We start from the raw sequence: 13378 nt of genomic DNA, 5'->3' as shown, positions 1-13378 counted from the left end.
CCACTTCCCCTGCTGTGCTGCAGGTTACGGAGCTGCAGTGCTCACCTGAACGTGCATTCATCCTTATTGAAGGATTCCATTTTCCTGGAAAATCTAACCTGCTGTGTTTCTCAAGGACAATGTGTTAATAGGTTTTTGTTGTGGCGATGAACAAATGAAGTCAGGTTTCAATCTTGTTTTCTAGTTTCAATCAAGTTTTCTTATTAGTCCCAAACTCTTTGACACTCTCAGGCCTACCTGTAGTTGAATATTAAATTTCAGGATGTCCACCCCCATCCGCTATGGTCGCTTTAGGTCTTTTTGAAGCTCTGAAGGGGCTGTCACTCTAGTGGAGCCATTGGTAGGTTCACAGTCTAAGGTAGACTGTTACTAGGATAATTCACTACGTCTGACTGAAGCCTTTAAGACTTTAAGATGTAGGTTAACCCTAAGGCTATGCTTGAGTGAAGTCACCCTAATATAAGTACTCTATGGGGGAAATCCCTTGTCCCTATGTAACAACAGCCTAAAGTTGGTCATTAGCACTTGCTCTTCTGTGCCAAGCTGTCTGCTGGAAGTTGTCTGTAAAGGCAGCTAAACCTGAAACCATTGTAATTCATATCACTGTCTTATGTGAATTTGTTTTCCTGCAGTGATTAGAAGATTCTGATACACGTATGTATGTGTATTTATGCCTATCTTGTGTATAGTTTATTACTAGACCTTCCCTTGTCTTCTCTTCACTTTGAGACATATCTCCATCTCACGGGTTTCTCCTATCAGATCTCTCCTATTTTGAATAAAAATGATAGACCATGTAGACAATTCATATGGCAATCAGATATTAGTGATTCTTCACGTACCAGGTTTGGAGACAGAACTATATATAAAACTCATTAAGGACCTAAATTCCATGCTGTTTTACACTTCATCTCTATGATAGTAATAGTATAAACAGACCATAGTGCATTCTTCTTCCTGCCCATAGCCAAATGGGACAAATAGAGATCTCAACTTTCCTTGAAGCACCATAACAGTGTAACTAACCAGTCTAAAGCTTCAAAATTAAACAAAATCAGACTTCCTTTCCTAAAATAAACCAAAAAAAAAAAAAAATCAAATTGTATGTAATCAAGGTTACCACAAGAGCTTGAAGGAAAAGAGTAAAAAACAAGTAACTTTCCTGTTTGATATCATTTGAAACGTATCTCTGGGATTTATTTCAAAGAGGAAAAAAAGGAAGTCAATTTTTTGTTGAGGGTGCAAAAGTGAGGGTGTCAAGCTTTGTCCATAAGTCCTTTCTCTGTGTTTAAACACTCATCCAGAGAGAACTACATGGGTTTCAGAGAGTTGGTCCCAAGAAGGTTACAATTTAGGGCAAAGGAATATATCAGTCTCCTATTTATATTGTTTTATAATGAGATAATTCCTAGACAGTAGGAGTAAGAGAATTGGAATTTTTTTTTTGCTGACCTCTAGTAGGAAATCTCAGCCCTTCCTTTGTTACCACTCTCCCATCAAAAAATAAATGCCATGATATTTGTTACCCATCTTGCTATTTTTAAGACCAGAAACAAAAGTTTTATTTAACTTGAAATACTCAAATATGTACCAGGAAATGGTGCTAGCTACACTTACTGATGCTCTGGATGACAAAGCAATACTCAGAAAGGAAGGAAAATCATGATGAATATTTTAAGTGACTTCAAGTCTATGAGAAAATCAGAGCATATCAAAGAATGTAGTAAAATTGCGTATTTTTCTTATTTATGAAATCTTGGTGAGGTTAAATTGGCCTCCAGACTGCTACTTTCTTGATAAAAAGAAATAATTGCCTCAGAAAAAAATGCTTTCAGAATAAACTAATAATACCAAGAATTTGGACAATCTTATAATACCTTTAATAAAATGTCGCTTTCTCACCAACAGACATGATGCAGAGGATATGGAGGTGCTATAAGCCAAAGCAAAAAGAGAGGATTACATTTCCTTTCATGATTACATGGCTATAAAGCAGTGAAAGTGATTACAAGAGCCACACATGAAGTAACAATTAAACCTATAATGCAGCTCATCCTCTCAGAACAACATAAAACCTAGTAATATTTGTATGGGATAAAAGTTAAGAAGTTTATTAATTTGCAAAATAGAAATATCTTAAATTATTATCCAGGCGTTCCGTGACTTGCAATGATCAACTTATTATCCATGTGCAGAAAATAAGGACAGAGAGATCTGAGTAAAGCCCCCACTTCGCTAGAAAATGGTCCTTACTTTCTAATTCAAAAGTTCTGGTAGGGCATTCAGAAAGAGGGAGACAGGGACAGAGATGTCTTTGCTGATGGGAATGAAAACTTGAAGGGAGGAGCCTTCTTTCATCAAGAGGCAGAGGTAGAAAAAGTGAGTAATTTATTTTGGTTTTACATCTTTTTTAATCTCCTGTCAATGATGAACAGACTAGAAGAAGTTCAGATTCCACTTTCTGATAGTGATAGTTCCATAAATTAAGGTTATCGTTGAAATAATGTGGAATCATTTCTTCATTTAGCAACAGTCCTTTGAACACCTACTATGTGCACAAAACTGACCATGTTCCAGGAATACAGAGGCAAGGAAAACAGACATGGTTTTCGTTCTTGAGTTTGTCAGTCAAATGAGAGCCCAAACCAGGCAAAATTGGAATGCAGTAGGATAAAGTTCTAAAACAGAAGAATGCAATGTCAGCAATGAGCAATGGCTAGAGATAGATTGAGGCTCGCTTGCGAAGAACCCACCTGGAACTGTACGCTAAAGAATTTGGACTTTACCTTAATGGGCAAGTGATAAATACTGCCTTCATGCTAATTATTTTAAATGAACATCCAAAAGCATTTGCTTGGCAATGATATGCCAGGAAGGGAATCTGGAAATGACTCTAAAAATATCCAGAATGATTTTCTTCATATCAAAATCCCAAGTAAGCAAATTTGTCCAAAATCTACTTGATAGATGTTAAAATGAATCCTTACAATGAAATATATCCATATACATTAAACAGGACAGGACATTTGAGAGGCTACCAGCATAAAAACACTAACCTTTCCTGAATATTGAGCAGAAATAAAAATATCCTACGTTGAAATCACTTACCAGCTTATTCCTCTAGCTCCTGTCACCTGACAAACTCTCTCTTCTAAAATATTTGGTATCATAAACTTTTATCAAATAGAATGCAGACAAGAAAAACATCAAAATCTCTAAATTTCTCAAAATATACAAAACGCTGGAAAGGCAGCCTGCACCTGCAGCCCCGAAAGCAAATGTGTTGAATAATCAGGGATCCCAAATACTAGAGCTACACTGGAGTAATTTACTTAGCTAATCATGTGAAATAGAACATTTGATTTCTGTACCAAAGTTACATCGAAGTAGATGCACACCTCATTCAATTAAAAAAAAAAGCACCACAAACAAAATCATTAAGCTCAATGTGTGGTTCTTAGTAAGCATTCAGTAAATCTAAGTTCTTTCCTTAGAGAGGGCACTGTGTCTTTTATTTTTTGGTGTGTGTACTTCCTGGCACATGGACATGAGGTATGCATGATCCCAAATCCTGTTACGTAATGTTTGCCTGTCATCTAAGTTCTCAGGATGTTGTGGAAAGATAAACTACGCTCTAAGATTTTTATACATCAAAATGCTCTCAGAATAAGCATGCTGTTAGTTTATTAATATAAATATGAGTCTTCAAGAACCCATGTCAGAACAGGGCTTTTCTCCTCTAATCAGTCATAGAACTAACATCTTTAGCCGCTTGATTAGTAAAGATTTAAGGGAAGGATGGCAGTCTTAGCTCACTCCCTTTCTCTAGCACTTGCTAGCTTTTCTAGACCTCAGCTAATTTTGAAAATGAACTTTAATGTAAATAGTTTTCTAGTGTAAAAAAGAGTGTGGTTTTTCCAGAAAATATTTGGAGTTGTTAGAAAATGTAGAAGTTAGAGTATCTCTAAAGTGAGATTTTTTTGGTAATTGTGGTTTATTTATTTAAAATTGAAGCATGTTTGGTTTACAATGTTGTGTCAATTTCTGGTGTACAGCATAGTGATTCAGTTGCACAGATACAGATATCTATTCCTAAAATGAGCTATTTTGGTTTTCCAGAAACTTGTTAGTCAACAGTGGCCCAAACTAGTTTACAAAATGGGACAGAGATTTTTTTCTCTATTTTTTCCTTATCTTGGCCTTTATATTCTCTCTTCATTACTTGAGACTAGAATATAACTTTTCATGACATATGACCTCCTACTCTCAGTAGACTCTCCACCAGCACATGAATGTGTGCTGACACACACTTTCCCCATCATCTCTCTCTCTCTCTCTCTCACACACACACACACACCCCCCATATAAATGAAGACACTTCTATAGCACCATTCCTGAAATGTTGTGGTTGCATATGCCAAGTTATGGGAACAGTGAAGAAACAGTAATCCTGGTGTGCTTTATTGCCTATCAATATGTCTATAAATATTAGGCATATAGATTCTTAACCATGGAATCATTCAACATCATGCCCCCTGTGGGTTTTCTTTTCTCTCTCATAGGTAAAGTCGGTATTAAACTCAGAACCAGTGGTTTCTCTGAAATGAGAGGAGAGGAGAGATTTTCCTACTTTTACAAGTTAACATCTCCACAATTGAGAATCATTTTACAATTGATAATGTGTCAGCTTAATTGGAGGTGGTTTTTGTTTTTTTTTTTTTTTTTTCCTTTTTAGTGGCACATAAAATAGCAGCACATCTCACAGTCTGTGTGCCTTGGATTCTAGAAGATAGGCTGTTTTTAAAACAGTTGCATAATAGGTGATTTTTGTTTTCCTGTGATCTTCAGTGTTTTAACATTTTTCAGTAACAGAGGAAGGAATAAAAAATAATGAAAAATGAGAGGAAATGCTGAAAAACAAAATAGGAGCTGATAATGGGGCAGTTCATGGCAGAATTAAATATTCTAAGGTGTATTAAATGTATTTTTGTTGTTCTGTGTATCTGTCCTATCTCTAATTGGAATACAAGAGACCACGATCTCTTAATCAACTGAGTTATCTCTGGGATGCAGCATACTTCCTGGTAACTTAGTAACTTAGCACTCATTGGTTGAATAAATAGATGATGAAATGAATTAACTTTTAAATGTACTGTGCAAATTTATCCAGACCACGTTTCTCAGATCTTAGTCATTTCCTCAAACTATGCCTGTTTGATCTAAGGAAACCAGACCTCTGGAAATCTGAAAAAAATGAATAGTTCAAAATGATTTTTAAAAATTAGAAATTGATTAGTTTGAAACAATATTTTTCTTGATGATAACCTTGTGTTGTTACAAAATTATTGTCTGTATCTGTGATTAAAATGACCTGACAGCAGTTAGAGTGAGGGTTCTTCTCTGTTCACATAGTTCTCCTACAGCACTGAACATTCTCTAAAAAGGTCTCCTGACTCCTTGTCTGGTTTCCCATTTTGAAGAAGCACAAAAACACATTTATCTTTGTAAGCAAGATGCTTAGCACAGTGCCTAGCATGTGGTATTCCGTAAATGTTGATTAAATGACATGAAAAAGTAACAAATTTTTTAAAATGTAAAACTTGAAATTAGTAGTGCTTACTGGTAGCAGACCACACCAATCCCCCTTAGGATTGTAGCCATGTGGCTCTGGTAAGCACATGTGGCAAGCAGAATGATGGTCTCACACACACACACACACACACACACACACACAGATACCATGTTCTAATCCCCAGGATCTGAGGATATGTTACCTTATAGGGTAAAAGGGATTTTGCAGATGTGATTTAATTAGAGATGTTGCAATGAAGGGTTTTCTTGGATTTATTCAGTGAGCCCAGTAGAATCACAAAGGTCCAGGTAAGAGAGGGCAGGAGAATCAGATTCAGAAATTCAGATTCAGAAAGTAGAGGTGGGAGTAATGAGGAGCCAGAAGCCAAGGGATGCAGGCCGCCTCTAGGATCCCGGAAAGGTAAGAAAATATATTCTTCCCTAGACCCTCCAGAAAAACTGTAGTTCTACGGACCCATTTCAGACTTCTGAGCTCAAGAACTGTAAAATAATAAATGTGTGTGTTTTGAATCATTACATTGTGGTAATGGTGACAGCAGGAATAATAAACTACTGTAACAGGTAAATGAGTTAGGGATAACTTGGCTTCAAACAGCAGGGACCTCAAACCAAACTGGTTAAAATAGTAAAGAAGTATGCTGGTTTACAAATTTGGAAGTCTGATATGAGGTGGAGTGGCTCACTCCATTGTTTCAGTAACATTGCCAGTGATGCCCTTTAATTCATTCCTGTATCTCTGCTCTGTAGGTGTTGCTGTTCTATTGACTTCATCCTGAAGACCAGTTCTCTCATGAATTTGGGAAGGCTGCCAGTGGCAATTAGAGTTAAATGCTTCCTTGTTGATTTTTAGCAGTAAAGATCCAGGCTTCTCGTAATTATCTATTGTGATAGACTTGGACAAATCAGGGCCCATCCCTGGATCTTCCCCTCAAGGACTACCTAGGACAGGGTAGATGCCGGAACGAAATCAGTGTTCTGTTAGGAAAGGGAAAGAGGAAAACATGCAGAGGTAGAGTATTTGCAGTGCCCCACAAGGCACGTCACAAAATCCTGTGATTGGGAGAGTACAGGGATGACAGCGGTTCTAAAAGTTGCAGGGATATTGTGCTCAGTCCCAGGTTGAGGAAACAAGTTCCAGCTTTTACTTGGCCATGTTTTCCCTTACTCTGGAAGGACAGTTGTGTAATAGAAGGAGCAGCAGCAGTTACTGAAACTCACGACTCATTCTGCCAGGCTGAGACTGGCAGTTAGTCTGGGCTTCTTTCCACCTGGGGAAAGGCAACATGCCCAGCCCCTCGGCTCATCACACCACCGTCTGGCATACCTGCTGCGGGTTGCTGAACTCTGAAAGATGGACCAGAGATAGCCTCTTGTGACTTACCCCTAAAAATGGTACATTCCCTTTGAAAGTGGATACATTCCTTTGTACACATGACTGCATCAAAATCTGCTTCTTCCTATGTGTTACACAAGCATCTGATGTAATAGTTCTGAGGAATTTCCTAGCTCTGTAGCCAGGCAAAGTAATATGGGAAGGAAAAAATACAGAGAGGATGTTAATTAGGTGATTAAAAGGTATGTACTGAGTTATATACAAATACTTTATTTATGAGATATTTAATCTCCAACTTTCAGTGCATTGTTTTCTCTGATTGTACAGAAGATGAAATTTACAAGCAAAGCTTGTAAATATCAGAGCTGTTATTAACCTTAAGGCAGTATGATTCCTAAGCCCGTGTTCTTCCCTCTGAAACTCCTAGGGGCTGCTTCTAGAGTTGAGTATCTAAATAGAGTTGATCTGTTTGTGCTGCCTCAACCTTAACACTGTCCTTGTGGTTTAAGGTTCATCCCAGAACTGGCCCTGATGACCTACAGAGAGGCTGAGAAATCTGAGAAATATCACACTTCCCCTAAGTTTGTTAGAATTAAAGATAGAGATGAAGAAAGGTCCTTCTAGACTAGTTCCAGAAGAAAGCTAGACTACATCTTAGTGGCCTCCGTGGTCTGCTCCACCCCAACTAACAATAAGGGAAACTAGAGCAGTAACACTGATCACAGTAATTTGGCTTGCCAGGAGGGCGTATCCTTCCTCTGTCATAGTCCTAAGCATTTGCAGAGGATTAACACCAAAGATAGGAAAGAATTACCCTTCAATACCCTTCTGTTTCTGGAGACTTTTCAAAAATAACACTCACAATGCCCCACCCATACATACAGCTCAGGAGAGCCCAGGCATCTAGGAAACAGGGTATCAATGGGCCAGACTCTGAATTTCCCAAGGGCAGAGACTGCATGTTGTGAACACTGCATCTCCAGTTCCAGGTACAGTGCCGGGTACCGTGCCTGACCCACAACAAATCATTATTGTTATATAAAGGACTAAACAAACTAACGAATTGACAACTTAGTAAACACTTAATCAGCAGAGAGGAGGGCAAGGATAGAGCAAGATGGTAAAATAGTGGTGAACAAGGCTAGATTTGTGTCATCCAACAAAACTTATGGAACATTTTGCCTTAAACAAGGCAGATCCTTAAGTCCCAGACCTCTAGTGACAACCTTTAAAATGGCACGGACTCCACTATTGACATTCATGGGGTAGACACGTAAGATCTTTTTACCCAAAAAGCATAATATGAATTTTCAAGCTTTGTAAAATGTTAGTATTTGAAAAGCATTTCTAGGTACTGGCAATCTTCAAGAAAACGCCTAAAATGATTTTCAGAAATGCTACTATTGAACCCTACTGAAATTGCATTTTGTGTAGTCCTGTATGATTGCTTCTGCTTTATTGTTCAAGAATTGTTAATAATGAGTTAGAGTTTTAATATGCAGAAAACGACCAACAGAATGGGACCCAAGGGTTTTTTTTTTTTCTTCTTCAATAAAACATAAGTAAAGATCTAGTTAGTCAGTTTCCAGAGATAATATACTGGCATATACATTGTTTAATTTATTACTAATTTAGAGATAGATCAGTATGTAAAGAAGTTAAAACAGGGCATACCCTCAACATGAAATGGCTCAGAGGCTCTTGGGATCCACAAAACATTTCTTTCATGGCAGTTGTGACTTGAAATCACAGAACGGAAATGATAAAACATCACAGCACATCTCTGGCAACAGCAGTGAGTTGAACATGGTCACCAGTGTTTCCATCACCATTTTCAGCGGATGTTTTCCATGGTGTGAAGTCAATTATTGCTTCCACTTCTATATTAATGTAAGTGGTTCTTACTCTCCAGAGGAAAATTTATTAAGGCACTTTCAGTAAATAAGGAGAAAAGGGTCCCAATTTGCTATTGAATCCACTGGGATGGATAATCACTCCTCTCTTCCTCCAGATCCTGTGGGAATTCTTGGTACAGCTGTGTCTATAAACCCTTTTTTCTCTTTGCAAGGGAAAGCAGAATGATACTTTTCTTCAAAAATAAACTATGTTTAGTGACAACAATTCTAAGGAGCAGTACCAGTGCAAGTATTGGTTATCACATGTTTTAAAGAAAACTCAATGTGTAGAGGATAGTTCAAAGGAATGTACAAAGCACATGTTGTTTCTAAATAATTTTCAATTCCCCGTTACTATTAAGAAAATGCATGCCAAAGCTAAATTTCCAACAGTTTCTGCATCAAACCAGATCTTTGGTAACTTAGCAAAATCAAGAGGTGCTTTTCTTTTGGAAAAGATATTCCAAGTATGAAAGAGCGACGATGACATTCTATGTGGGCAAGTTCTTCATGCATAGAGTGTGAGATACGGGGAGGCATAATTCTCAGAGATGGTTGCCTCTTTGCTGCCAACATCTTTGATTATGAGTAAAATATTTTCAGAATGCCCAAGAGATTACATTATTTGAATAGGAAGCTGAAACATCATATTTACAGCATATTTGGCAAGCTTTGGAATGTAATATAGAAACCAGAAACATCTACAAAATTTTTGATGCATTCTCTGTGGCGTCTGATGTTGAGTGATGCCACATTTTATGCGTGAAGCCAGCTTTGGGAGGTGTGGGGTCTTCAGGTGAGGACAGAGCATCAGAATCTGTGCTGTCTCCAATGGGACATAGGTGACTGTCATTTTGCTGGCCTTGGAGAACTCCAATTCAAAGTAGTAAGCAATTTGTTACTTCATAAAAGCTGAACAAAGCAAAGCAAAACAAATGTAAAACACTCTATTAGATGTCTATGCAAATATACCAAAGACTGGAACAGTCATTTAGGTGAGGACAAGCAGTTCTGCCTCTATTACCTGGATTGTTGCCCTAACCCTCAGTTTTGCTTTGAAAACCAGACCTCACTTTGCATCCTCAGAGCAATATTAATTCAGAACTGACTTGGAATTTGCTCCTTGGGCAAAAGGTTAAGTGATCCATAAATTTATTTCCCTGCAGATTTGGAAAAGAAAAAGTAAATATCACAGTGATTTGTTAGCCAGGTTTTGCAGCAACAGAATCATTGACTGTCCCTCCTGTTGCCAGAGTCAGTGCCATGTGGAGAACAGAATACAATTAAAATACTTGTGGCTCACCCACATGAATGATGCCATGACCAGAAAGATCAAATCCTCAAAAAAAAAAAAAAAATCTGATGAATAAGAAATGGCTCTAACCTGTTTCATGTTTGCCTAAGAACTAAATGCCATTACAAGTGTGCAAAGAAGCACAATTCATCCCTGCAAAATGGCATTTTGTTAACAAAACTCCACCACAAAGAAATGCTTAGTATCTCTGAACCAAAACATACTTGTTGCAAGACAGAACCTACATTTTTCATAACCTAACCTTAGATTTTGTGGCTCCCTGTCCAGTGACTCAACATTAGTGTAATAAGTACCTTTATAACTCATGGCAGGTGCTTCTCTGTGCAGCAGATTTTGTGATTGCAGGTAATAGCCTTCAGACTTAAACGCTTGCATGGAGGAGGGTGTGCCTGAAAAGATAATAGTGGTAGAGAGATCCTTGGAGTTGGCACCATCCTCTCTCAGCAACAACAGCTCAGTTATTGAGTATCCATCAACCACATGACATTGGCCTATGCTTACTGAAAGTTCTCATACTGAATCCAAGCATCTTTTTCTAAGTGAAGGGCGTTACTTTCATGTCCCTTTGTGTGTCCAAATAATTGTTCAATATGCACCCAGAGACTAGGCTTTTTCCTCTGAGTTGTAAAAAGATGTGCCAGATACAGATAATCAGAGTGGAAAGGGCCCCCTAAGACCAGCTTGTTTGTCCTTCTGCCTCTTAGGCGACTACTAAGGCCTTTCTTAAAGGATTACTGGGTGTCACAAACCCACAGGCTTGCCATGCAATCCCCAACTTTGTCTCTGCTCATACTGAAGCTTCCACCCAACCTTAGTACCCCCTCTTCACTCTTCTGTCCCCTAAGAAACCAACTCCATTGTCAGTAAACTTCTTATTGAACACAATATACAGTGTTTGTCCTTGACAATAGAGCGGCAAACAAAAACAGACATATTCCCAACCTTCACTGAATCCACAGTCTAGTGGGGAAGACAGGCATTCTGTAAGATGGTCACAAATAATTATGTGTTGCATGGTGCTGGAAAGAGGTATAGGAACTGTGGAGGTGTATAACAAGAGGTCCTCCACGTAGGCTGAGAGATGAAAGGAGGCTCCCCAAAGGAGGGACATATGGACTAGAACTAGAAGAGAACTCTTTTAATAAGGAAAAGAAGGCATTTGGAGGGAAGAACATTCCAGTCAGAGAGAATCTAATTTGTCAAGGCTGGGAGGTGGGAGTCAGGTGGGAGCGAGTGATGTAAAAATAAACAGAAGGGAAATTATGTAAACCATGAGGCAGATTGGAAGCTACCAAAGGACAGGCAGGGACATGATAAAATTTAGATTTCTTAAAACTCACTATTGTGTGGAGATTTGTTGAGAGAGAGAGAAAAGAAGATACTAGGAGACCAGAGTGGAGGACGCTGTTGGGACAATCCATGGCCATGACAAACCCTTAAACAATCTCTGTTGATAAAACAGCTTTGCCCATCAGGCTGTTATCACTGACATATTTCTACCCTCCAAGTGATTAATACATATTTAATGCACTGGGTCCAGGACTTCTAAAATAGCATCATTACTTTGAATATGAGCTGCTAACCTATCGAAGACCATGTCAGAACATTTCAATTTAAAACCAAGTCTCTGCTCTTTAATGGATATATCAAGTGGAACCAAATTGAAAGCCTTATTAGAATATAATAGACTTTACCTCTGCTTGATCTTGGACACAGAGAAACCTGAGTTGTCTGAACGGACTTGCTCTTCACCAAGGCATGACCATTACCACCAGGACTGTATTTGTTATATTATTTCCCCCAATAATGTTTATTTAATATATGGAATTCTCCTTTTCTATTTAAATAATGCCAGCACTTGTTAGCACTCATTTGTTCCCTAGACATAATCCTTTGACACCAGGTGAACGGAAGTTAAATCGGACGGTTACTACGAATGTACTTCTCACTACGCCTCTGTTTCTCTGCCGTGATCTTCGCTCAGGAGACCACGCTGGGTGTCAGAGTGGTGCCATGTTTCCTGGAAGGAGAAAGATTGAATTTTCCTCCTCACAACTACTCTCTCTACTTTCCCACCCTCTATTTCACTTATACTCTGTAAAAATGTCTTAAGTATCTTGGATGGCTCTCCTGGTAAACACTGCATCCCTCTCTAGGCAGAAGGTAGGGACTGACGTGCCAGCGGCAGCACATGTTTTCTAGGCAGGAAGACTTTTTCAATTTCTTCAATTTATGCAATAGGTCGCCAAACAAACCATCTGCCGATCTGGTTTCCAAAGCATATGGCTGCTTCCTCAATCAGAAATGTGGGAGACGAACTAAAAAGTCATCTTTAGGAGAGAGTAACTAAAGCACTTGCCATCGAGTGACTCATCTGTGTGTTCTAAATTCTATCCCTGGGTCAAGTTGGAATTCTTGAAATTCTCCTACTTGGAACACATTAGAGTTGCCTTTTGCAGAATCACTGTCACTGAGTTCCATTTTAATACTGTAATTTAAACATAAACAACAAGAGACAACCATAGAAAATCCATGACTGTGTTTGCTTTCAGATAGGATTGAAACTGTTCTCTGTCGTCGATCTTAGTGCTAATAGCCATTAGATATTAAGCACTCCTGATGGGCCAGGCACTGCCCCCTGGCTCTTGTTGTTTCAGATGGGCAGCACAGAGCCTGGCTTCAGAGCCAGGCCACCTGGGTTCAAATTCTGGCTCTCTTCTTCACTGTTCCTATGCTCTTTGGAGACTTAATTAACTTCTCAGTGCCTCATTTGTAAAATAGGGCAGAAGATACCAGTCCCCAAGTTGGGAGTTATCATGAGGATTAAATGACTCAATGTATGTAAAGTAACTTAGATCAGTTCCTAAACATTATATAAATCTTCCCTATTAGCATCTCATTTAAACCACATTTGCTATAACAGAGCTTAAGTAACTACCACCAAGGCCTTCTGACTCTAGGGTCCAAGAATTACTTGTTTTAATAAAAAAGACGTAAGTCAGAATATTGTTTTTAGAGTTACATCTTTTTTATTAAAACTGTGAACTTATTTTTTTGACTTAGTTACCAGCAAGCCCAAATGCAAATTTGAAGTTCAATAATGAAGACATGGTGTTGAATTTTCTGGTTGCCATTGTTGTTACCTTTTTTCATGATCCTTATTTTCTACTAATATTTCAACTTGGCTCTTTCTTACGTCGCATATACCTTTGGTAATAACAACCTCATAGCATGTTCCAGAAA

The 13378-nt window shown here is 38.4% G+C and overlaps 1 protein-coding gene and 1 long non-coding RNA gene across 7 annotated transcripts in view; one reads left to right on the top strand and one right to left on the bottom strand.

The window, feature by feature from the left end:
* Positions 1-13378, top strand: part of SPAG16 (sperm associated antigen 16) — a 779129-nt gene that overhangs the window by 738684 nt on the left and 27067 nt on the right. The gene's annotated exons all lie outside the window — the stretch shown is intronic.
* Positions 1-13378, bottom strand: part of LOC116663713 — a 45745-nt gene that overhangs the window by 13333 nt on the left and 19034 nt on the right. The window lies entirely within an intron of this gene.

The sequence above is a fragment of the Camelus ferus genome, chromosome 5 (assembly GCF_009834535.1).
Source record: "Camelus ferus isolate YT-003-E chromosome 5, BCGSAC_Cfer_1.0, whole genome shotgun sequence".
Classification (NCBI taxonomy): domain Eukaryota; kingdom Metazoa; phylum Chordata; class Mammalia; order Artiodactyla; family Camelidae; genus Camelus; species Camelus ferus.
This window is presented reverse-complemented; position numbering and strand designations above follow the sequence as displayed.